Consider the following 23,403-nt stretch of genomic DNA (forward strand, 5'->3'; position numbering starts at 1 on the left):
TCATCATGAGTCCTTGGAAATTGTCTTGAATCATTGCATTGCTGAGAATAACTAAGTCATTCACGGTTGGTCATCATATGATATTGCTGTTACTGTGTACAATGTTCCCCTGGTTCTGCTCATTTCACTTTGCCTCAAGTCATTTAAGTCTTCCCAGGTTTTTCTGAAATTATCCAGATTGTCATTTCTTATACCACAATGGCATTCCATCAAAACCATATACCACAACTTGTTATCCATTCCCCAACTGAGACATCCCCTCAACCTCCAATTTTTTGTTACCACAAAAGAACTGCTATATTTTTGTGTATATAGGTCCTTTTCCTTTTTCTTTGGTCTTTTGGTACTACTAAGTCAGAGGATATACCCAGTTTTATAGTCCTTTAGGCATAATTAAAAATTGCTCTGAAGAATTTTTGTATTTGTTCACAACTCCACAAATAGTACATTTGTGTCCCAATTTTCTCACATCCCCTCAGACATTTGTCATTTTCCTTTTCTGTCATATTGTCATATTAACCAAGGTGATAAGTGTGAGGTACTACTTCAGAGTTGTTTTAATTTGCCTTACTCTAATCAATGGTGATTGAGAGCTTTTTTTTGTATGACTATAGATATCTTTGATTTTTTTCATCTGAAAACTGCTTGTATCAATTTCCTGCTTCTGGGAGTCAAGATGGCAGAGTAAGAAATCACTCTTACTGTCCCTTATTAACCTCTGAAAGCCCAGAAGATACCGCCCCTGGAAAAACCCTGGAACAGCTGCACTAGAAGAAAGATGGGGTGCAGCAGTCTGGTACAGAATGGGAGATGTCCCAGCAAGCTAGTGCAAAACCCCACCTTAACATACCAGGGGGAGATCCTGAACCCCAGATGGTAGATAGGACCCCCCTGAGTGCCTCAGTGCAGGCAGGAGAACCAGCAGAAAGTTCCTTAACGTTCTGCAGCACCCAGGTCTCCCAGTGCCTCAGCAAAACTCTTGGAAGTGCTCCAAGGGATAAAGCCCCAGGTGGAGAAACATCCCACAACAGTGAAACATCAATCTGAAAGGAGACAAAGAAAGCAAAAGGAAGGAAAGGCCTGGGTGAGCAGGCAACCTGCAGGAGCCAGACTACACAATCCTATCCCTAGAGTTCCAGTGTTGCTGATTCCAGCCCAACACCAGGTAAGCTTCTAGAACCCTGCAGCCTCTAACTGCCAGCAGTTGAGGCCCCAGAACACAAAGCCAGTGACCAGGCCCTGGGATCCCAACACAAGAAGCTTGGGTCAGTGCCCCCAGCTCTCCAGCAGGAGAGCTCAATCTTTTTAAAGGCCAGGAAATAGGCAAACACCATGAGTAAAAAGAAACATACTATAGATTCTTATTATGAAACAGTGTAGATCAAGGCAGAAATTCTGAAGAGGACAACATTGTCAACGAACCTACATCTGGAACCTCAAAAGGGAATATGAATTGGTCTGAAGCCCCAAAAGCCTTCTTGGAAGAGCTCAAGAAGGACTTTAAATGTCAAATAAGAGAGGTAGAAGAAAAATTGGGAGAAGAAATGAGAGTTATGCAAGAGAAAGTCAATAGCTTGGAAAAGGAAGGACAAAAATTAACTGTAGAAAACAAGTTCTTAAAAAATACAATTGGCCAAAATGGAAAAAAAAGTACACTGAGGAAAACAACTCCTTAAAAAGCAGAACTGATAGTGACTCTTTTTGAAAGTTATTGCGTGTGTTTTATTTTGATTTGACTTACCACATGAGTTGAAAGAAAAAATATGGTGGAACAATTCTTGAATTAAATTCACTGAGGCAAGCTTTAAAACTAATTCAGGCTTAACCTTGCTATATGCAGTTATTCTTGTATACTTTTGCACATATTTTGTTTTTAGTAGAGTTTCATATTTGAGTTTGCAAAATTATCTAATAGTCCTTTTTGCTAACATTTTTATAATGTGGTTCTTATTTAACTGCCTAGTTTTCATAGAATTTTATCAGGTGGATTCTTTCAATTTCTATTTTCCCCTCTGATTCTAGAATATCAGAATAGTTTTCCTTGCTAATATCTTGAAAAATTATGTCAGGGCTCTTTTTTGTTGTTATTGTTGTTATTGGCTTTCAGGTATTCCAATAATTTTTAAAATTATCTCTCCTTTATCTGTTTTCTACATCAGTTGTTTTTCTAGTGAAATAATTCACATTTTATTGTATGTCTTTTTCCTTTTCATTTTTTAAAATTTTATTTGACTGATTCTTGATATTTTATGGAGTCATTGGAATTCACTTGTACAATTCTAATTTTTTAAGGATTTATTTTTTTCAGTGATCTTTTTTGCCTCTTTTTCCATTTGGTCAATTTAAATTTTGATGAGTTCTTAAGTGAATTTTTGTACCTCTTTTTTTTTGGACAGGTCTGCTTTTTAAGGCATTCTCCTCTTCATTGGATTTTAGTGCCTATTTTTCCATTTTGCTTATTTTTTTTTAATGTGTTATTTTCTTTATTTTTTGTATATCCTTTACTAAACTATTGACCCTTTATTTCACGTAATTTCCTTGTATCACTGCCATTTCTTTTCTCATTATTCCCCCCCCTACCTCATATCCAATTTTTAAAATATTTTTCAGGAAATCTTCCCTTGTCCACAAATCTGACAGGGAAAATATTCCATGTTTCAATAATTTGTTCATGATATCATCTTGTATGTGTAAATAATACACTGTTTTGACCTTATCTAAGTATTTGGTATGAGATGTTCGTCTATACCTAGATTATGCCATACTGCTTTCCAGTTTTTGCTTCAATTTTTGTTAAATAGTAATTTCTTGTCCCAAATATTAGATCTTTGTCTTAGTCAAACATTAGATTAGTACGGTCATTTACTACTGTGTATTGTGTACCTAATCTATTCAGCTGACTCACCACTCTATTTCTTAACCAGTAACAGATTGTTTTGATGATTATCACTTTGAATTATATTTTGAAATCTGGTAATGCTAAGCTACCTTTATTCATTTTTTTTCACTGATTCATGTAATATTCTTGACCTTTTGTTCTTCTAAATGTAATTTGTCATTTTTTTTTCCTAGCTGTATAAATATTTATTTTGGTAATTTGATTGGTATGGTACTGAGTAAGTAAATTAATTTATGTAGAAGTATCATTTTTATTATATTGACTTGGCCTACCCATAAGCAATTAATTTCTCTAATTGTTTAGATCAGACTTTGTGTCCAAAGTATTTTTAATGTATTCATATAGTTTCTGGGTTTGCCTTGGGAGACAGACACCCTGGTATTTTATATTGTCTGCAGATATTTTAAAAGGATTTATCTTTCTATTTCTTGCTGCCAGACTTTGTTGATCATATAAAGAAATGTTGATGATTTATATGGGTTTGTTTTATATCCTACAACTTTGATGAAGTTGTTAATTATTTCAACTTTTTTTTCATTGATTCTCTAGGATTTTGTAAGTATACCATTATATCTTCTGCAAAGAGTGACAGTCTTCTTTCCTCATTGCCTATTCTAATGCCTTAAACTTTTTTTTTCTTCTTTTACTGTTGTAGCTAGCATTTTTAGAACAATATTGAATAATAGTGGCAATAATGGGCATCTTTATCTCACCTCTGGTCTTATTGGAAAGACTTCTAGCTTATCTCCATTACAAATAGTGCATGCTAAGGGTTTCAGAAAGATAAGACTTATCATTTTAAGGAAAACTCCATTTACTCTTAGGCTTTCTTGTGGTTTTAATAGGAATAAGTGTTGTATTTTGTAAAAAGCTTTTTCTTAATTTATTGAGATAATCATATGACTTTTATTGGTTTTATTATTGATGTAATCAATTATGCTGATAGTTTTCCTAATATAGAACCAGTCCAACAGTGCTGGTATAAGTCCCACTTGGACATAGTGTATGATCCTTATGATATATTGCTGTAATCTCCTTGCTAAAATTTTATTTAAATTTTTCCATCAGAATTTATTAGGGAATTTGGTTTATTTATTAGGGAAATGGTTTCTCTGTTTTTACTCTTGCTGATTTAGGTATCAAACTCAAATTTGTGTCATAAAATGAATTTGGTAGTATTCCTTCTTTGCTTATTGTTCTAAATAGTTTATGTAGTATTGGAATTAATTGTCCTTTAAATGTTTGGTCAGAATTCACTTGTGAATCCATCTGGTCTTGTTGATTTTTTCTTAGGGAGCTCTTTACTGACTTGTTCAATTTATTTTTCTAACATAGGGTTACATATGTAGTCTATTTCCTCTTCTATGAATCTGGGAAACTTGTATTTTGTAAATATTCATCTATTTCACTTATATGGTTAGATATATTGGCATATAATTGGGTAAGTTATCTTAATAATTGCTATAATTTCATCTCCATTGCTGGTGAATTTATCCTTTTCATTTTTTATATTGGTAATTTGGCTTTCATCTTTCTTTTTTTTAAAATCAAATTAACTGATTGTTTACTGTATTGTTGTTTCCTTCCTCCTCCCAATAAAACCATGTACAAGTTTATTAGTTCAATGGTTTTCTTATTTTCAGGGTTTTTTTTCCTCTTTCCTTTGATTTTTCCAATTGGTATTGAAATTTCCAATTTGGTATTTAATTGGGGATTTTTAACTTGTTCTTTTTCTAGTATTTTTTTTCTTTTTTGTTTTTGTTGCATGCCCCATTATTTGATCTACTCTTTATTTTATTGAAGTAAGTACTTACAGATATAAATTTTTCCCTAAGTACTTCTTTGACTATGTCCTATAAATTTTGGTATATTGTCTCATTGTTGTAATTCCCTTTATTGAAATTATTTACTGTTTTTATGATTTCGTGTTTCACCCACTCATTCTTAAGGATTAGATTATTTACTTTTTTTGGGGTGGGGGCAAGGCAATTGGGGTTAAGTGACTTGCACAGAGTCACACAGCTAGTAAGTGTCAAATGTCTGGTCTGAGGCCAGATTTGAACTCAGGTCCTCCTGACGCCAGGGTCAGCACTCTATCCACTGTGCCACCTAGCTACCCCAGATTATTTTCTTTCTGATTAATTTTAGCCTGTTTCTATGAACCTTTATGGAATATAATTGTTATCGCATGGTAGTCTAGAAAGGATACATTTAATATTTCTACTGTTCTGCTTTTGGTTGTAAGGTTTTTATGCCTTAATGCATGGCCTATGTTTGTGAAGGTACCATGTACAGCTGAGGGGGAAAAAATATATACAAATGATCTATATATAGATCTATATATGTAGATACTCCTTTTTATTACTATTAGACTTTCTCCTGAGGTCTATTGTATCTTGCTTTTCTTAAATTCTATTAAGCTCCTTAACTTCTTTTTTTTTCTTTTATGATTAGATTTATCTCATTCTGAGTGGGGAATGTTGAGGCACATCACTAGTATAGTTTTACTATTTCTTCCTGTACCTCAATCAATTTTTCCTTTAAGAATGTAGATGCAATGCCATTTGTTTCTTATGTACTTAGTATTGATATTACTTCATTGTCTATGTTATTGTACAGTTATTACCAACTTTTCTTGACCACATTTGGGGTTTTCTTGGCAAAAATACTAAAGTGCTTGCCATTCTGATAAGTGCCTAACGTCAGATTTGAACTCAGGAAGATGACTCCAGATTTGGTACTTTATTGGTTGTGCTACTTATGTTACCTTTTAGGGGAAAATTGTTATTTCCCTGCTCATCTCTTTTCATTAGGTCAACTTTTTGCTTTTGTCTTATTTGAGATCATCATTGCTGCCTTTGTTTTGTTTTTTTTTTCTTCCCTTACCTGAAGCATAATAGATATTCCTTCAGCCCTTTATTTTTATTATGTCTCTCTGCTTTAAGTATGATTCTTGTAAACAACATATTGCTAAATTCCAGTTTTTAGTCCATTCTGCTATTCTGTTTTATGGGCAAGTTTATCCCTCTCACATTAGGAGTGATCATTACTAATTGTGTATTTCCATCTCCATCCTATTTCCCCCTATTTATCCTTCTCACTCTCTTTTCACCCTGTCCTTCTTCAAAAGTCTGGCTTGCTTCTGACTACTATCTCCCTTTATCTATCCTTTCTTCTCTTATCCCCTTACTCTCCTACTTTTGTAGAGGGTAAGATAGATATCTATATCCAACTGAGTATGCATATTATTCCCTCTTTTTGGTCAATTCTGAGGAAAGTTTTGCTCTGACACCTGCCATGTCCTGCACATTGTAAAAGCTCTTACTTTCATGACTTTTATGTGAGATTATTTCACCTGTTCTTCCTCCCCCTTCCTTTTTCACCCAGTGAATTTCTCTTTCTCAAACACTTCTTTTTAAAATTATCCCATCATAGTCAACTTATACCCATACCCTCCCTCTTTGTCAACTCCTTCTAACTACCCTAATAATGACAAATTATTAGGAGTTAAAATGATCATATTTAGGAATGTTAACATTTTAACCTTATCAATTTCCTTAAGTTTTTTTTCTTTCAAACTTATCTTTTTATTCCTCTTGAGTCTTTTATTTGAAAGTCAAATTTTTATTCAGCTCTAGTCTCTTCATTAAGAATTCATAAAAGTCCTTCATTTCATTAAATATCTATTTCCCTCCTGAAGGATGATATTCAGTTTTGCTGGGTAGATTTTTCTTTGCTGTAATCCTAGCTCCTTTGCACTTTATAATATCATATTCCAAACCCTGTGATCCTTCAATGTGGAAGCTGCTAAATCTTGTGATATCCTGACTGTGGCTCCATGATATTTGAATAGTTTCTTCCTGGCTGCTTGCAATATTTTCTCCTTGACCTGGGAGCTTTGGAATTGGGCTGTATTTTAAGAGTTTTCATTTTAGAATCTCTTTCTGAAGGTGAGTGTTGTATTCATTAAATTTCTATTTTATCTTCTGGTTCTAAATTATCAGGGCAATTTTCTTTGATAATTTCTTGAAATATGATGTCTAGGCTCTTTTTTTTTTTTCATCATGGCTTTACCCAGCTTAATAATTTTTAAATCATTTCTTTTTGATCTCTTATCCAGGTCAGTTGTTTTTCCACTGAGATATTTCACATTTCCTTCTATTTTTTATTCTTTTGATTTTGTCTTATTGTTTCATGTTGTCTCCTGGAGTTTCTTGGTGTCTCAAGCTTCCACTTGTCCAATATAACTTTCAAGGAACTATTTTCTTCAGTGAGCTTTTGTACTTCCTTTTCCATTTGGCCAATTCTGTTTTTTAAGGTGTTCTTCTCTTTAGTGCATTTTTGTGCCTCTTTTACCATTTGTCCTTTTCTCCCTTTCTAAGGTATTACTTTCATCAGTATTTTTGTGCCTCTTTTATGATGCTGTTGACTCTTTTTTAAAAAAAATAATTTTCTTACATCATTCTTATTTATTTTCTGAATTTTTCATCTACCTTGCATATTTAATTTTGAAATCCTCATTGAACCCTTCTAAGAATTCTTGTTGGGCTTATATCCAATTTACATTTTTCTTCGAAGCTTTGCTTGAAACTGATTTAACATAGTTGTCTTCTTTTGGCCTTGTGTTTTGATCTTCCTGTCACCATAGTAACTTGCTATAGTCTCTTTCTTTGGTGTTGTTATTGTTGCTTGCTTATTTTTCCAGCATACTTAATTGATTTTTAACTTTGTGATAAATTGGTATCTGCTCTTTAAGTGGAGGGGCACTCTCCCAAGCTTCGGACCTTTCATACTACTGTTTTTAGAGCTAGCTCTGAGTGTCTGTTGGTTTTTGATGCTTCCAAGTTAGTATGATCTAAGGAGAGATTTAGTCACTGCTCTTCTAGCCTGTGTTCTCATCTTATTCCCCTGTAGCCACAAGTGCTAACACTCCTCCTTGCTCTTTAACTGTTTGCAGATTCCCCACTCTCCATTCAAACACAATTGTTATTTCTCCCTTCTGCCTCAGAATTGAATCCAGGGTCCCTATTCCCTTGTGCACTCCTCTCCACCCTGGAACTATGACCAGGGTCTCTGTTTTTCTGAGACTGAAAGCGCTATCACTCCTTTTGACCTTGGGACTACTACCAGGAACTGCATGTGGACATTGCAACAGGGTCCTGAACTGTGGACCAGCAAAAGTCCCTTGCAATCTCCTTCTGACCTATTGCCATCCTCTCACCACCCATGGGCTAATAACTTTCAAACATGCGGCTACTGCCAGTGCATCTACCTCTAAGGCCTGCTGGGGTCCAAGCACAACCAATGATTCAGACTTTTCCTGCCAGCATTCAAAGTTGCCTTGGACTGGAAAATTGTTTAATCTGATTTTTTTTTTTGTTCTGGAACTTCAGAATTCAATTTAAGGAGTTATTTTAGACTTGTTTTGAGGGAAATTTGGGAGAGCTAGGTTGAGAGATTTTCTACTCTCCCATCTTGGCTCCCCTCTACTTATTCTCTCACCTTATCTATAACAGTTTGTCACATTGTGGCATTTTTCTTTGATTTATTAAACTTCCTAGATTGAATCAAGCTATCCACCTATCCCCTAGTGCTTTTAAGTGGGATAGTAGGTGCTGCTTGTTCCCTTTCTTTGTCCCTGTGCTAACAGCAATAGAATACCCCTAGATTTTTAAGGTTCGGAGTGTTCAATCTTTAGTGAGCTCTAAGGAGTTTCATGCAACAAGGATAAGGACTCTAAAGCCTCAGAAGCTGGGCTGCCTATAATTGAGCATTGTTGTACCACTCTGCTTGCAGACACATCTACACTAATTGATGCTGCTCCGCAAAGGTCACGCTACAGGTTTCCCAAGCACACTGGAGTGTTTTTTTGAAGGACTCACTGTTCTTGCTGCCACTGGAGAGAGTCTAGTAATATGTATTTCAGGCCCTTTTTTGATCAGCCTGAGAGTTATGGGCTTGTTTGCCTGGGTTGGTGGTGGCTCCAATGGTGACTATCTTTTCTATTGTGTATGGGACAACTTTTTGTGTTAATCTGGGGTATGACCAAAATCACTATTAGATTCTCATTTGACTTCTTTATTATTTGGTCTCTTGTTAATTTTAGATTTTTAGTGAAGTAGATGTTGGGGAGCTAAGTATATTTCCTCTAGGCATCCATCTTTATTAAATAGTACTTAGTTGCATAAAAAATAAAAAAAAACTTCATTTGACAATGGAAATAAAGTCATTCTTTGCTTTACTGACTGGATTAATTTCAGCAAAATTGGGCATTACATTCTCATAAAGTATATTCTATTTTTTTTTGCATAAACTCTATTCACAGTGGAATGGATTATCTCAGAAGATATTGGGTCACCCTCACTGGAGGTCTTAAAGTGATATATGCCTACTTATGTATATTGAGAAGGGAATCCTTTCCCTACAGTTATAGGTAGGATTAGATAGCTTCTGTGATCTCTTCTAACTTTTAAATACTATAATTATGTAACTCTTTGTGAATCTGGAAAATGAATTTGGTGAGTTATATAGCAAGAATTACATAGGCAGGATGAGCACTACGTTATTAACCTTGGAATACTAACATATTTTGAGGAAAATCCCTAAAGAATTTGGGGGAGGGGAAAGTACAATGACTATAGTCATGAAGAATGAGAAATTATGTAGGGGTTGAAATTTGCTTCAGTGGAAGTGATAATTCCATGGCTAAAATCAGTGATCCATCAAAGTATTTGAGGAGAATTATTTAATTGAAGAGGTGAAAGGCATGCCAGAGGCTCTTTGTTCATTTATTTTTTACTTGATGACCTCTGATGAGATGATTTTTGATTCAGAGAATCATGTATGCATAATCCAAGTGTTTAGACATGATTAAAAATTGGATATACATCACTGTAGATATAAGTGTAATTTTATTGTGCAGTGGGCATATGAGTATTATGAGAAGCTTTTATGAAATAGTTATAAAATAATTAAGTATTAAAATTAAACATAGGAGATTGGGAGGAAAAGTTTCCTCACTTATAAAATGAGGAGGTTAGACTAGATGATCTCTACTGAATCATTGACTTGGAAATTCAGTGTGTTTCTAATATGTCGCTGAAATGATGTGATGCAGAATGGAAATCAGAATACTCATTCAAAGAAGAAACAGCATCACTTCATGCCAAGATTGGTCTCTCAGAGAAGACTTGATTGCTGGCATATCATCTTCTAATGGGATTTAATAATGCTAATGTTAGTGGTTAGCACAGAATATTGGGAGAGGGCCAGGACTATTAATGAAGAGACTTCAAATCTATTTCTATCTCTGGCAATGGCTAAGTATGCAATCTTTGATAAACCTCTTCAGTTGTTGGTGGCTCTTTTTCTGCCAATGGGGCTACCTATCAAATGGGAATGGTAATCCTAATATAGCATAATAACAGTAGTGAATACACACATACATATATTTGTGTATATTATATATATAATGTATACATATTTATGTAGTATGCAATAGATAAGGTTTTATGTTTGCTTGTGTCTATATACTTACACACTTACAAGGTTTGCAAAGTGTGGCACATATCTCATTTGATTTGTGTAGCAACTCTGCAATTTGGGTGCTCTTATTATCCTTATTTTATAGAAGAGGAAATTGAGGCTGAGAGAGATTAATTACTGTGATCAAGATCACTCAGCTAGTAGGCTGTTGATAGTGAGCTGTCTTGGGATTCAGGAAGACCCAGGAGTAAATCCTATCTCTGAGAGATGCTGGCTGTGGGATTCTAGGTGTTTTACAAATTCTCAAGACCCCAGACATTTCTCTAAATCTAAACGTGCCACAAAAAGTAGCAGTCTAAATTGTTAGAGGGGTTCCTGATTGGAAAGTGCCAACAATGAGTTCACAGTTTTAGTTAAAAAATAATCTCAGCTCTAACAAATGAGATAATATAAGGGGAAAAGCACTTTGATCAGTGTAGAAGTATCAAATATACTAGGTACTCCTGTTAATTGTAAAGGAAACTCTTTTTGCATGCACCCACACACACAAAGTGCTTTGTTTTCTTGGGTGCCATTAACAAGGATAGTGGAAGCTGTTTCTCTGTCAGGTATAGTGGTAGCATTTGGGTGACCCTCGGAAGAGGTTGGTTGTTTTTAAGTTATTGCTTCCTTTCCTGACTACCCCTCCCCACCCTGAAGAGAAACATATGTTGTTTCAGCTTGGTGTCCATATTTCCTAAATATGTGTCATCATTTTTGTTTGCACAGCATTTTATTTATTATTCATCCCAGTAGAATAAGACTGAACTGTTAATGTTGTGACACCTCAGGATTCAGATGTCATGAATGGCTTTTGACATATAACAAATGTCACATTTCAGCCTAACTAGATGTCTGTTTTTAGTAGCTAGTTGATCTTTTTAAGTCTTTTTTAAAGAAAGTTTAAAACCTCCTAGGTAAAATTAGCCCATGTTGGCTGAGTGACCTTCCTCATGTCAGGTGCTTGTCACTATGAGAAGTGCTCCATATTCTGTGGCTAAAGTTGGCCATTCTCCTTCTCTTGGTATCAGAGAAGTTGCTTTTTTCATGTAATATCATAGCTCTACTTTGAAGAAATACTGTTTGCAAATAGATGTAGAAGGTTAATTTGAAGGGAACAGGAATGAGTGCTATGGAGATTGAGAGCTTAGAATAGAGTAAAAAACACACGCATATACTTTGCATTATCTATCTCTCATACGTTAGCCTCTTTTCACTAAAAATAATAGGAAAAGGAACATTTATTTATTAAGCACTCTGTATGGGTTTGAATTGTACTACTTAAAGCAATGCACATGGGTTGAATGCATTATTTGAGAAGTTTATGTTACCTATGTGAAAAGTACACATCTTAGTTCCAAGCTCACTCTCTAGACCTTTCTTCTCCCCACATCTCCTCCCCCAATCTCTACTAGTAAAAGCTGTTATCACATAGACAGTAAGGGTGCACAGAATAAAAATAATGCCAGCATTGTTTCCATTTCTGTTATAATGATTCACTTTCAGTGGGATTGTTGGATTTTGAAATAGTGAGAATGTCTGTTGGGGTGCTCTATTGAATTATGGCTATTTTCCCATTCCAAATTTAATGTAAACAACTTCCATGGAATTTGGAGGAAAAGAAAAATTGGGGGAATATAGGCATAATACTGTTTAGAAGGTAGAATAAAGTGTCCATCTAAAAGCACATTAGAGAACTATTCATCACTGTTTCTCTAATTTGGCCATAGGATACTTTTAAGGTTGACATATTGACACAACTCGTAAATGCAAAACTATCTTTTCAAGACCACAGTGAATGGGGATTGAGGGTCTAGTTCTATTTTATAGGGCCAGTTGTGACATAAAAAGAAAACAGATCTTTGACAAATAACAAATTTGGGGCAGGTAGTTTGCAGAGTGGATAGAATGCTGGGTCTGGAGTCAGGAAGATCTGAATTGAAATATGGCCTCAGATGCTTACTAGCATATGACACTGGACAAGTCACTTAATAGAGGTTTGTCTCAATTTTCTCAAAAGTAAAATGGGGATAATAATATCACCTTCCTCCCAGTATTGTGATGATCAAATGAAATTTTATTTGTACAATGCTTACCCCAGTGACTGATATGTGAGATACTTAAGAAATGTTTTCCTTCCTTCCTTCCTTCCTTCCTTCCTTCCTTCCTTCCTTCCTTCTTTCCTTCTTTTATTCTTTCCTCCCTTCTAAAAGGATATACTCACTCTGTTCCGCAACATCTTTTTTGTATTTGAGAGGGAGACCATAAGATCATAGATGAAGATTTCACAAGGACCTCAGACTTCTTCTAGTACAAACCTCTACCCTAAACTAAGGCCCAGGAAAGTTGACTTGCCCAAGGGCACTTAAGTAGGTAGTAAGTAGGAGAGGCAGGATTTGAAATCAATTCCTCTGTCTATAGATGGCATGTTTTTTTTTTTTATTTTGTTTTGTTTTGTTTTCTATTGTATAGGAGGAGTAGAATCATATATGAAATGGATCCAGGAGAATTTTTTTAAGACTCTATATGAGAACATTGATGGGGAAGAAAAGGAGAGGAATATATCTTGTTGCAGTATTTGCCTTTCTTCAACAATGATAATCCCTTTGGACCTAGGGTGGAGGTTATAGTTGAAGCTGGGGATGGGTAAGAGACCTGTGGTATCACCTGAAACAAATATTCTGCTAAGTCAAAAGCAGGGAGGATGTCTCTTCCAGATGTCTTAGAGGATATATATATGCCCTCAGTGAACTTCTTTTTTTTTTTAATCAGGTAATATGACAGGATCTCATGGAACAGTTTGGAAAGTGTTGATCTATTACAAACCCAATGTTATACAGGCAAAAAATTTGTGGCTTAGACAAGTCATGACCTATTGCAGGTCTCATAATGAGTTATGGAATGATTAGAAGCTAAAACCATTAACTCCTGACTCAACTCATTATTATTTAACTCTTTTTTTTTAAAGTCATGCCTTTCTCCAAATTTACATCCTTAGGTAGAAATAAACTTCACCAGTCCTCTATGGCTTTTCATGATAGTTAAAATATTTAAATATTTGACTAATATGCATTTTGTACTAGAAGCAAACTTTCCCTGCTAAGGCTACCAGAAATATAGGCTTAATTTGTGAGACAAAATTCTTGCCAGACACTTTTTCTCTTCAGAATTGACCCCAGAACATCTTAGGGAGGAAGTACTATGTTTTCCCTCTCTTGGCTCATGTATACAAGACATAAAGACAGATTATAGTTCAATGCCTGTGTTATTAGAAAAGATACTAATTCATTAAGCAGTACTTGAAGAAAATAAGTATAGCATCAGATAGAGAGATAGCCAACATCTCCTTCAATCTCTTCTGAATATATTTCACTGCAAGCAAAAAAGGAATGATAACATTTCATCCCACCACACTAGCAGTGCCTGTTAGCTACTATGGCATTTACAGAATATATATTGAAATAACAAGAGCATACGTGATGAAGAAGACATAATAAACAGGATGTCCTCTTTTGTAGATCCTTGAACAATTCATTTCAATGTAATAATAATTTAATTAATACCTGTTTTGTACATGATACTGTTCTAGGCCCTGGACACAAAGATAAAATATAAAATAATCTTGCCCTTTGGGAACTTACATTCAACTGGCTGTAGCAATGTGACCAGACAACGTACAACATTTTTTCCCACTTAACAGTAATTTATTTTTTCCAATTACATGTAAAGATAGTTTTCCACATTCACTTTTATAAGATTTGGATTTCCAAATATTTTTCCATCCCTCCTTTACCCCCTGCCCAAGACAGCAAGCAATCTGATATAGGTTGTACATGTACAATAATATTAAACATATTTCAACATTAGTCATGATGTGAAAGAAGAAGAGGAACAAAAGGGGAAAATCACAAGAAAGAAAAAAAAACCCCAAAAATGAACATAGTGTGCTTTGATCTGCATTCAGACTCCATAGTTCTTTCTCTGGATGTGGATAACATTTTCCATCATGAATTTTTTGGAATTGTCTTGGATCATTGTATTGCTGAGAAGAACTAAGTCTATCAAAGTTGGTCATCACACAACGTTGCTGTTACTGTGTACAATGTTCTCCTCATACTGCTCACTTCACTCAGCATCAGTTAATGTAATTCTTTCTAGGTTTTTCTGAAATCTACCTGATTATCATTTCTTATAGCACAATAATATTGCATTACATTCATATACTACAATTTGTTTATGCCCAATTGATGGGCATCTCCTCAATTTCCTCTTCTTTGCTACCCCAAAATGAGCTACTATTAATATTTTGGTACATATGGATCCTTTTCCCTTTTTGATGATCTCTTTGGGAGACAGACCTAGTAGTGTTATTGATGGATCAAAGGGTATGCACAGTTTTATGGCCGTTTGAGCCTAGTTCCAAATTGCTCTCCAGAACAGTTGGATCAGTTCACAACTCTAGCAACAATGCATTAATGTTCCAGTTTTTCCACATCTTCTCCAATATTTTTTTCATTTTTTTTCTTTTTTGTCATATTAGCTAATCAGGTAGGTGTAAGGCAGTACCTCAGAGCTGTTTTAATTTGCATTTCTCTAATCAATTGTGTTTTACAGCATCTTTTTATATGATTATAGATAGCTTTAATTTTTTTATCTGAAAACTGCCTGTTCATATCTTTTGATCATTTATCAACTTATGACTTTGACTTAATTCTCTATATATTTTAGAAATGAGGCCTTTATCAGAAACATTAGCTGTAAAAATTGTTTCCCAGCTTTCTGTTTTCCTTCTAATCTTGGTTGTATTGACTTTGTGCAAAAACTTTTCAATTTAATGTAATCAAAATTATTCATTTTGCATTTCATAATATTCTCTAACTCTTCTTAAGTCATAAATTCTTCTGTTCTCCAGAAATCTGACAGGTATACAATTCCCTAGTTTGCTTATAATATCAATCTTTATATCTAAATCATGCACTTATCTTGATTTTATCTTGGTATATGGTATTAGATGTTGGTCTTTACCTAGTTTCTGCCATACTATTTTCCAGTTTTCCTAGCAGTTTTTGTCAAGTAGTGAGTTCTTATCACTAAGAAGCTGGATTCTTTGGGTTTATTAAATAGTAGATTACTATAATTATTGACTACTGTGTCTTGTGTACTTGACCTATTCCTCTGATCCACTACGCTATTTCTTAGCCAGTATCAAATAATTTTGATGATTTCCAGTTTATAATATAGTTTTTAATCTGGTATGGTGTGGATCTCTCTTTTTCAAATGTGTTTCTTGTAAACAACATATTTTAGTATTCTAGTTTTTAATCCACTCTGCTATCTGCTTCCATTTCATGGAAGAATTCATCCCATTCACATTCATAGTTATGATTGCTAACTGTATATTTCCCTCTATCCTTCCCCCCCCCGTTTATACTTTTCTCTCTATTTTCACCCTGTCCCTCCTCATCAGAGTTTTGCTTCTGACCACCACCTCCCTCAATCTCGCCCCCATTTGATTTCCCCACTTTTCTTTACTCTTTCCCCTCCTACTTTTGCCCTGCCTTCTGCCCTCCTTTCTATTACCTCCCTTTCCCTTTTCTTTCCTCCTTTCCCTCCTACTTCCCTATAGTGTAAGGTGAATTTCTATATCCAACTGAATGTGTATGTTATTCCCTCTTTGAGCCAAACCCAATGAGAGTAAGGTTCAAATAATGCTCACCACCCCTTTTTCCCTCTACTGTAATAGGCCTTTGCACCTCTTCATGTGATGTAATTTACCTTGTTCTTCCCCTTTTCCTCTTCTCCCAGTAAAATCTTTTTTTCACCCCTTAATATTTTTACATCATATCAAAGTCAACTTATACCCACACCCTCTGTCTATGTATACCACTTCTAACTGCCCTAATAAAAAGACAGTTCTCAAGAGTTACAAGTATCATCTTTCCGTGTAGGGATGTAAACAGTTTAACCTTACTGAATGACATGTTTGTTTGTTTTCTGTCCTGTTTACCTTTTTATGCTTCTCTTGAATCTTGTATCTGAAAATCATTTGTTTTTTTCAACTCTGGTCTTTTCATCAGGAAAATTTGAAAGTCCTCTATTTCATTTAATGTTTACCTTTTCCCCTGAAAGACTATGCTCAGTTTTGCTGGGGAGTTGATTCTTGGTTGTAATCCAAGATCCTTTACCTTCTAGTATATCATAATCCATACTTTCCAATCTTTTAATGTAGAAGCTGCTAAGTCTTGTGTAATTCTAACTGTGGCTCCTTGATATCTGAATTGTTTCCTTCTGGCTGCTTGCAATATTTTCTCCTTGAACTGATAATTCTGTTGTTTGGCTACAGTATTCCTTGGAGTTTTCATTTTGTGATTTCTTTCAGGAGGTGATTGATGGATTCTTTCAATGACTATTTTACCTTTTGGTTCTAGGCTATCAGGGCAGTTTTCCTTGATAATTTCTTGAAAGGTGCTGTCCAGCATTTTTTTTTAATCATGTCTTTCAGGTCATCCAATAATTCTTAAATTATCTCTCCTGTATCTATTTTTCAGGTCAGTTGTTTTTCCAATGAGGTATTTTAAATTTTCTCCCATTTTTCATTGTTTTGATTTTGTTTGACTCATTCTTGATGTCTCATAGAGTCATTAGCTTTTACTTGCCTAATTCTAATTTTTAAGGAATTGTTTTCTTCAGTTAGGTTTTGTGTCTTCTTTTCCATTTGGCCAATTCTGCCTTTAAAGTTGTTGTTTTCTTTAGTGGATTTTTTTTCCCATTTGGCCAATTGTATTTTCAAGGAATTGCTTTCTTTAGTCAATTTTTGTCCTTTCTTTTCCAAGCTGTTGACTCTTTCTTATTCTTCCCCCACCCCAAATTTTCCTTCTTTCTCTCTTATTTGACTTTTTAAAATCCTATTTGAGCTCTTCCAAGAAGGTCTTTTGGGCTTGAGACCAAATCATATTCCCCTTTGAGGTTTCACATTGAGGCATTTTGACAATTTTGTACTCTCCTGAGTTTGTGTTTTGATCTTCCCTGCCACCATGGTGACTTTCATTTTTTTTTTGTTTGTTTTTTCTTTGTTTTTTGCCTATTTCATGACTTTTAAAGTTGAGCTCTGCTCCTGGGTCATGGGGGCACCGTCCCAAGCTTCTTTTGCTGGAGACCAGGGGCCTGGTCACTGGCTTTATGCACGGGCACTTCAGGTGCTTGCAGGGGGTGGTACGGCCAATCATGCCTGTTGTTGCCTGATTTCCACATCTGTCAGTTTGCCTTGTAAGCTGGAGTTGGAGACCTTACAGCTGGCTTACTATGCCACTGGCCTGCTGAGCCAGGATCAAGCAGCCTCAGTTGCTAATCTGTGCTGTGGTTAAGAGCCTCCTGTTGGCTTTCCTGGACACTGCACTGGGCTCTGCTCGCCTTTTACACAAGTGAGACAGACCTTTCTGGAAATTCTTCTAAGTTATCTTAAGCTTATTTTTTTTATTCCATCTTTTTGTAGGTTCTATCACTCCAAAATTTGCTTAGAGGCCTGATTTAATGTTGTTTCTGAGGTAAACTCGGGAGAGCTCAGGAAACTTGCTGGCTTCTCTCTGCCATCTAGGCTCTGTCTCCCATATCATCTAAAACTTTCTAAAATGTCAATTATTTGGATGTTAACGAGGTATGTGAAATTCTAAAAACCAAGAAAAATACACAATTTTAAAAAAAATGCCAAAAATTTAAAGTGATTATTCTAACAGAAACTCATCAGGACATAAAATATAATCGTAATTGCACCTTTTCTTTGAGTTGATTGCTAACAAATTGTTGTATTTTTCAATGTCTTTCCCATGAGTCATTCATTCTCATAATATCATAGGATTATAGATTTGAACTGAATGTAAAGTTATCTTTAGACCACCTAGCCCTATCCTTGATTTGTAGGAGGGGAAACTGAGGCCCAGAAAGATTAAATCACTTGACCAAAATTACATTGGTCGTGAGAATGAGCACTCAGAGTCTTACCCACGTGCTCTGACTCCAAATGTTTTTTCACTGTGTGATGGTGTTAGGCCATGTTGCTAATGTCACTGTTCCTCTTTTGTATCTAACTGTCATTTAATCCAGGCCTGTTTTCATAGACCTGGAATCATTGGAAAAGACTTTGTAAGATGATTGACACTTCTGAATTTTAAGACAGAAACACCCAGTTAAGGTTCTACTTTTTCCTTATTAAGCTTCATTTGGTTTCAGAAAGAAATCCCACATTCTAATTATGACTAGAGTTTACTGCTGTTTGACCTTGGCCAAATGACTTCACTTTTCTGAGCTACAGATTTCTCATCTTACTTAATATCTTTATAGTTAGTTCTGATCACGTAACTTCTCTTTGCTTCTCTATTCTCATCTGTAAAATGGGGAAAAGGGGACAGACTTGATGAATTCTGAGGTCCTTTCCAGCTAACCTTAGTCAAAATGATCACTAAATTTCTTCAAAGTCTAATGGTCTAATATTTTATGACTATATGATCAAAATCTGATTTTTTTCTGAATAATGATAGTCTTTTTTAATCTTTTTCCCATTGGTATTAAGTCACTACTGTCAAATAATCAGATTAGGTTAAATAGTATGTCTTAGGTTATAGAACAGAATCATATCTTAACCAGGAAAACAAATGAACAAACAAACACAATTATTGGAGATGATCAACAGAGGGAAGACTTTAGCATTAAGGAGGATATGGAGAGATTTCTTACAGAAGGTGAGACTTTGGTTGAGACTTTAAAGAAACCAAAGAAGTTAGAAAATAGAGATGAAGAAGAAGACGGTCTCAGACATGGGAACAGCCTGTGAAAACACTCTGAATTGAAAGATAAAGTTTTGTGTGCATGAGAAGCAGAAAGGAGACCTGTGTTACTGGATCATAATATGTGTGTGTGTGTGTGTGTGTGTGTGTGTGTGTGTGTGTGTGTATGGAACAAGGTATAAAAAAATGGAAAGGTAAGAAGGAACTAGTTTATCCCATTAAAGATAGGATTTTATATTTGATCTCAGAGGTAATAAGAGACTACTGGATTTTATTGAATGTGGAGAGGGATGACAAGGTCAGCCTTTGGTTTAAGGAAAAATAATCTTGACAGCTCAGGTTAGGACAGACTGGAATGAGTGGATACTTGAGGCAGAGAAACCAACCAGCACAATATTGTGATAATAAAGGTGTAAGGCAAAGAGAGACCAAACTGGAGTGTTATAGTATAAGAAATGAGAAAGGATATACACAAAAATTTATACCAAAGGAAAAATAAGAGGCCTTGACAATTGATTTGATATGTGGCAGATGTGGAGAGGGGTAAGAGAGGTTTTGAACCTGGTTGACAAGGAGGATAGCATTATCCCCAACAAATATGAGAAAGTTAGGAAGAGGGGAAGATTTATGAGGAATGATAATTAATTCAGTTTTGAACATGTTGAGTTTAAAATGTTTATGGAAAACTCAGCTTGAGTTTTCTAATAGGCAATGCAAGTTCTCCCCTGTGATAAACATATACAGCCCACTATTTTTTTACTCTAAATTGCTTAGGCAATTCTTGAGCAGTGGAATGACATTAGAACAGAGTTTTTATTAGATTTCAGGATAATATACAGTTTTAATATATCCATTAATTTATTCAACAAAGATTTATTAAGTACATACTAATTGCCAAGCACTGTCCTAGGCAGCGAGGATCACAAGCCAGAAACCAAATCATGACTATAAAAAAGTAGCTTAAGTTCTCTTGGGATTTAAAAAATGTACTTAAAAATTAAATATAGAGTAAATACAAAGTGATTTCTGAGGGAAGGTCACTAGCAACTGGTAGGTATAAGGATAAGTTTCCTTCAGGAAAGTGCACTTGAGTTGAGGTGGGAAGAAAAGAAGGGACTTTATGAGCTAGTGATGAAAAGAGATGTTTCAGAGTTGAGTTTGGGGGGTAGCACCTTCTTCTAAGGTACAGGGATGGGATGTGAGAGATGACTGATGGAATTCTCTGTATGTTAAACACTGAACAGCTTGTCCACAAAAAGGAGTGTATATATGAAAGGAAATTCAATAATCCTAGAAAGGATCACTGGGTTTAATAAATTTGTATTTTGTTCTAGTCTGCAGGAAAGATAGGGCTATTGTTCATTGTTTTTTAACTGGGTAGCCCCATATTGCATGCCATATTTCAGAGATTTGTTGTCATTGTTTTTAGATGTTGAAGAACAAACCACTAAGGAGTTTGTATTTGATTATTTGCTTGTTGGATGGATGGGATGAATTTTTAAAATTTGGGATTTGAGAGTATCAACATATGATATTTAAGCAGATCTGTGACTTAAGGATATTGCTCCAAAACACAAGAGCTTATTCCTAGAAAAAAATTCCTTGGAAAAAAAGTCTATGTTGGTTCTTGAATCTTTAGAGGGTATCACCATTGTAATTGTCACAAAGCCAAGCTTCACAAACAATAGGCACATAGATAAATTGGGGAAGTGCCAAAAAATGGCATTTCACTTTTCAAAAGAGAGATGTTTTGAATAGAGTCTTATCTCCAGGGAAGCATGTTTATCCTAGATGTATAATGATGATTGAAACCTCCAGGAGTTATTGAAAAGAAACTAAGAAAACAAGAGAATCCCTGAGTTGAGGAAATGCTCCCAATGTGAGACTATGGTGTAATGAATTCTTAGATGAGCACATTCTTAGATGGCAAAAGGACAAACCCATCTGAAATTTCTATGGTTTTGATTTTTCTAATAATGAAAGGAGAGCCAAGGCATCAGGAAAACTGATGACCAAAAGAAAATCTTACCGGAGAAGAATAACATGTATCCTTCAAAAACAAAAACAAAAACAAAAAAAAAAAACCTCTAACTTTTCTTACATCTTCTAGTCCACAGTTCCTATGCTATCTGAACTGAAGGTGATTCTAGCACCATCTAATCCAATGTGTACCTGAATGAGAATAATCCCCTTCACAATAGGTCCAAGGAATGATCATCTAGTTTTTGCTTACAAATGACCAATTAAGGAGAACTCACTACCAGAGTTTCTTTTCTTTTTACTTCAGCATATCCAAATTTTATGTCTGGAGCATAAGATCTGAACTCAATCAACAACCCCACACCACTTAGCTACAGATAGTATTTTGAGTCACCTTAGAAACTCAACAAATATCTATTTAGCTATTACTGTAGTCTTTATTTTAACTGTCTCTAACAATTTAACAATGTGATCTGACTTCTGTTTTGAATCATTATTAATATATTAAAGGCCTCTGTTTTAAGCCTGTGACCATTTGAAAACATTATTTTGTCATATTCCAAGATCATCATTGTATATTTAAAATGCAAGTACATTACTAAGTTAATCTTTTTTTTTTATATTAAGAGATACAGTTCTTTGGGCTCAGAAAAAGAAAGAGAAGTATAATCTGTTCATAAGTGATGGTAGTGTATATGCCCCAAGATAAGTCAACAAGCATTTGTTAATTGTATTCTATATGTCACTTTGAGGAGTTTATATTCTGGTTGGGGCTTTTCCTCAAAATGCCAGATCCAGTAGGAACTCACCAACGGTGGAAGGCAGGCACAGGGGTAAAGGGAGGAGACTGCTATGTCTTGGTAGAGGACTTTGTAGAGTAAAAAGGATGGCTAGTCTAGTCCCTTCCTCAAAATGTAGTTTTAGAGAGGAACTCACTACTGGGTTAAGGGGACCAATTGCAAGCCCCTGGTTTTGAAAGAGATGTATTTTTGTAAAAATTGATGTTTTGAATATTGTTGGTTACCATTTCCACCTAATTTACTTTCACGATGAATTGATACCTCAGTGTAGCATTTGATTTTAAGAATTCACTCTAGGTAGGATTCTATGAGATCTCAGATTGGTTTCTTTACTGTCCAGACAGGAGGTTAAAATACAGATGCTAGTGAAGTTTGCATCAGGAGATGAAGTCAGAAGGAGGAAAGGTAATCTATAGAGTGCCTTTATGTCTTTTTCTTTATTCCCTTCTTCCTACTCAAAATTTCAATTATTCTTGATATGACTAGAAGAAGTTAAGTGTGCCTTATAAAGGTGCTATCTAGACTTGACCTATGATTTAATTAAATGGGAGAAGGTAAGGTAGAAAGAAAGGAAGGAAAGGAGAAGGGAATAAGCATTTATTTAGAGCCAACAGTGTGCCAGGCATTGTGCTAAATGATTTAAAAATATATATTATCTCATTTGGTCTTCACAACAACTCTGGGAGACAGATAATATTATCATTCTTATTTTATGGTGGAAGAAACCATTTAAGTGACTTGCCCAAAGTCATACAGGTAGTACGTATTCCAGGTCACATTTGAACTCAGATCTTCCTAACTCCAGACATGGAGTTTTATCCTCTTCTCTACCAGCTGCCTCAATATAGGACCTCTTATGCAATTATTTTAAACAACCTAATTAACTGGTTGTCCTTAATTACAATGAATGAGTTCCTGAAAGAGTCTCATACTCTGTAATCCTATGAGCAATGAGACAATGGGCCTGATGAAAATATTCAGTGGATTCAACCTTGTTCTAATATCACCAAACATCCAAAGATATCAGTCAACAAGAATTGAAAGGTCATTAGCTCATTATCATTCACTTCCTCAGAAAGAGAAGGAGAAATAAGGAAAAACAAAAACTACCGGGATGCAGTATATAAAGAAGGTTAAGAATAAGGAAAGTCATTGAAGAGCTTTGAGGGAGAATTGCTCTATAATACACTCACCTAGGCTACCTGGAAGTGTATCTCTCCTGTTCTGTTTTTCAAATGGAAAATGACTTGTTGAAGTACTATGATCTGTATGACAAAATTTTGCATATAACTTCCAGAGATCATAGCTAAGAAAAAAATTAGTATATAATTATATATATTATAAAGAAATCTAGAGTTAGGATATAGTTATACTAATGGTGAAATCTTACACTGGAAAAAAAATATGCCTTGACTGAAGT

General features: G+C 35.0%; 1 protein-coding gene across 1 annotated transcript in view; it reads left to right on the forward strand.

Moving 5' to 3' along the window:
* Nucleotides 1-23,403, forward strand: part of CNTNAP5 (contactin associated protein like 5) — an 880,169-nt gene that overhangs the window by 825,030 nt on the left and 31,736 nt on the right. The gene's annotated exons all lie outside the window — the stretch shown is intronic.

This window comes from Vombatus ursinus, unplaced genomic scaffold, assembly GCF_900497805.2.
Source record: "Vombatus ursinus unplaced genomic scaffold, bare-nosed wombat genome assembly UNPS02010548.1, whole genome shotgun sequence".
NCBI lineage: Eukaryota > Metazoa > Chordata > Mammalia > Diprotodontia > Vombatidae > Vombatus > Vombatus ursinus.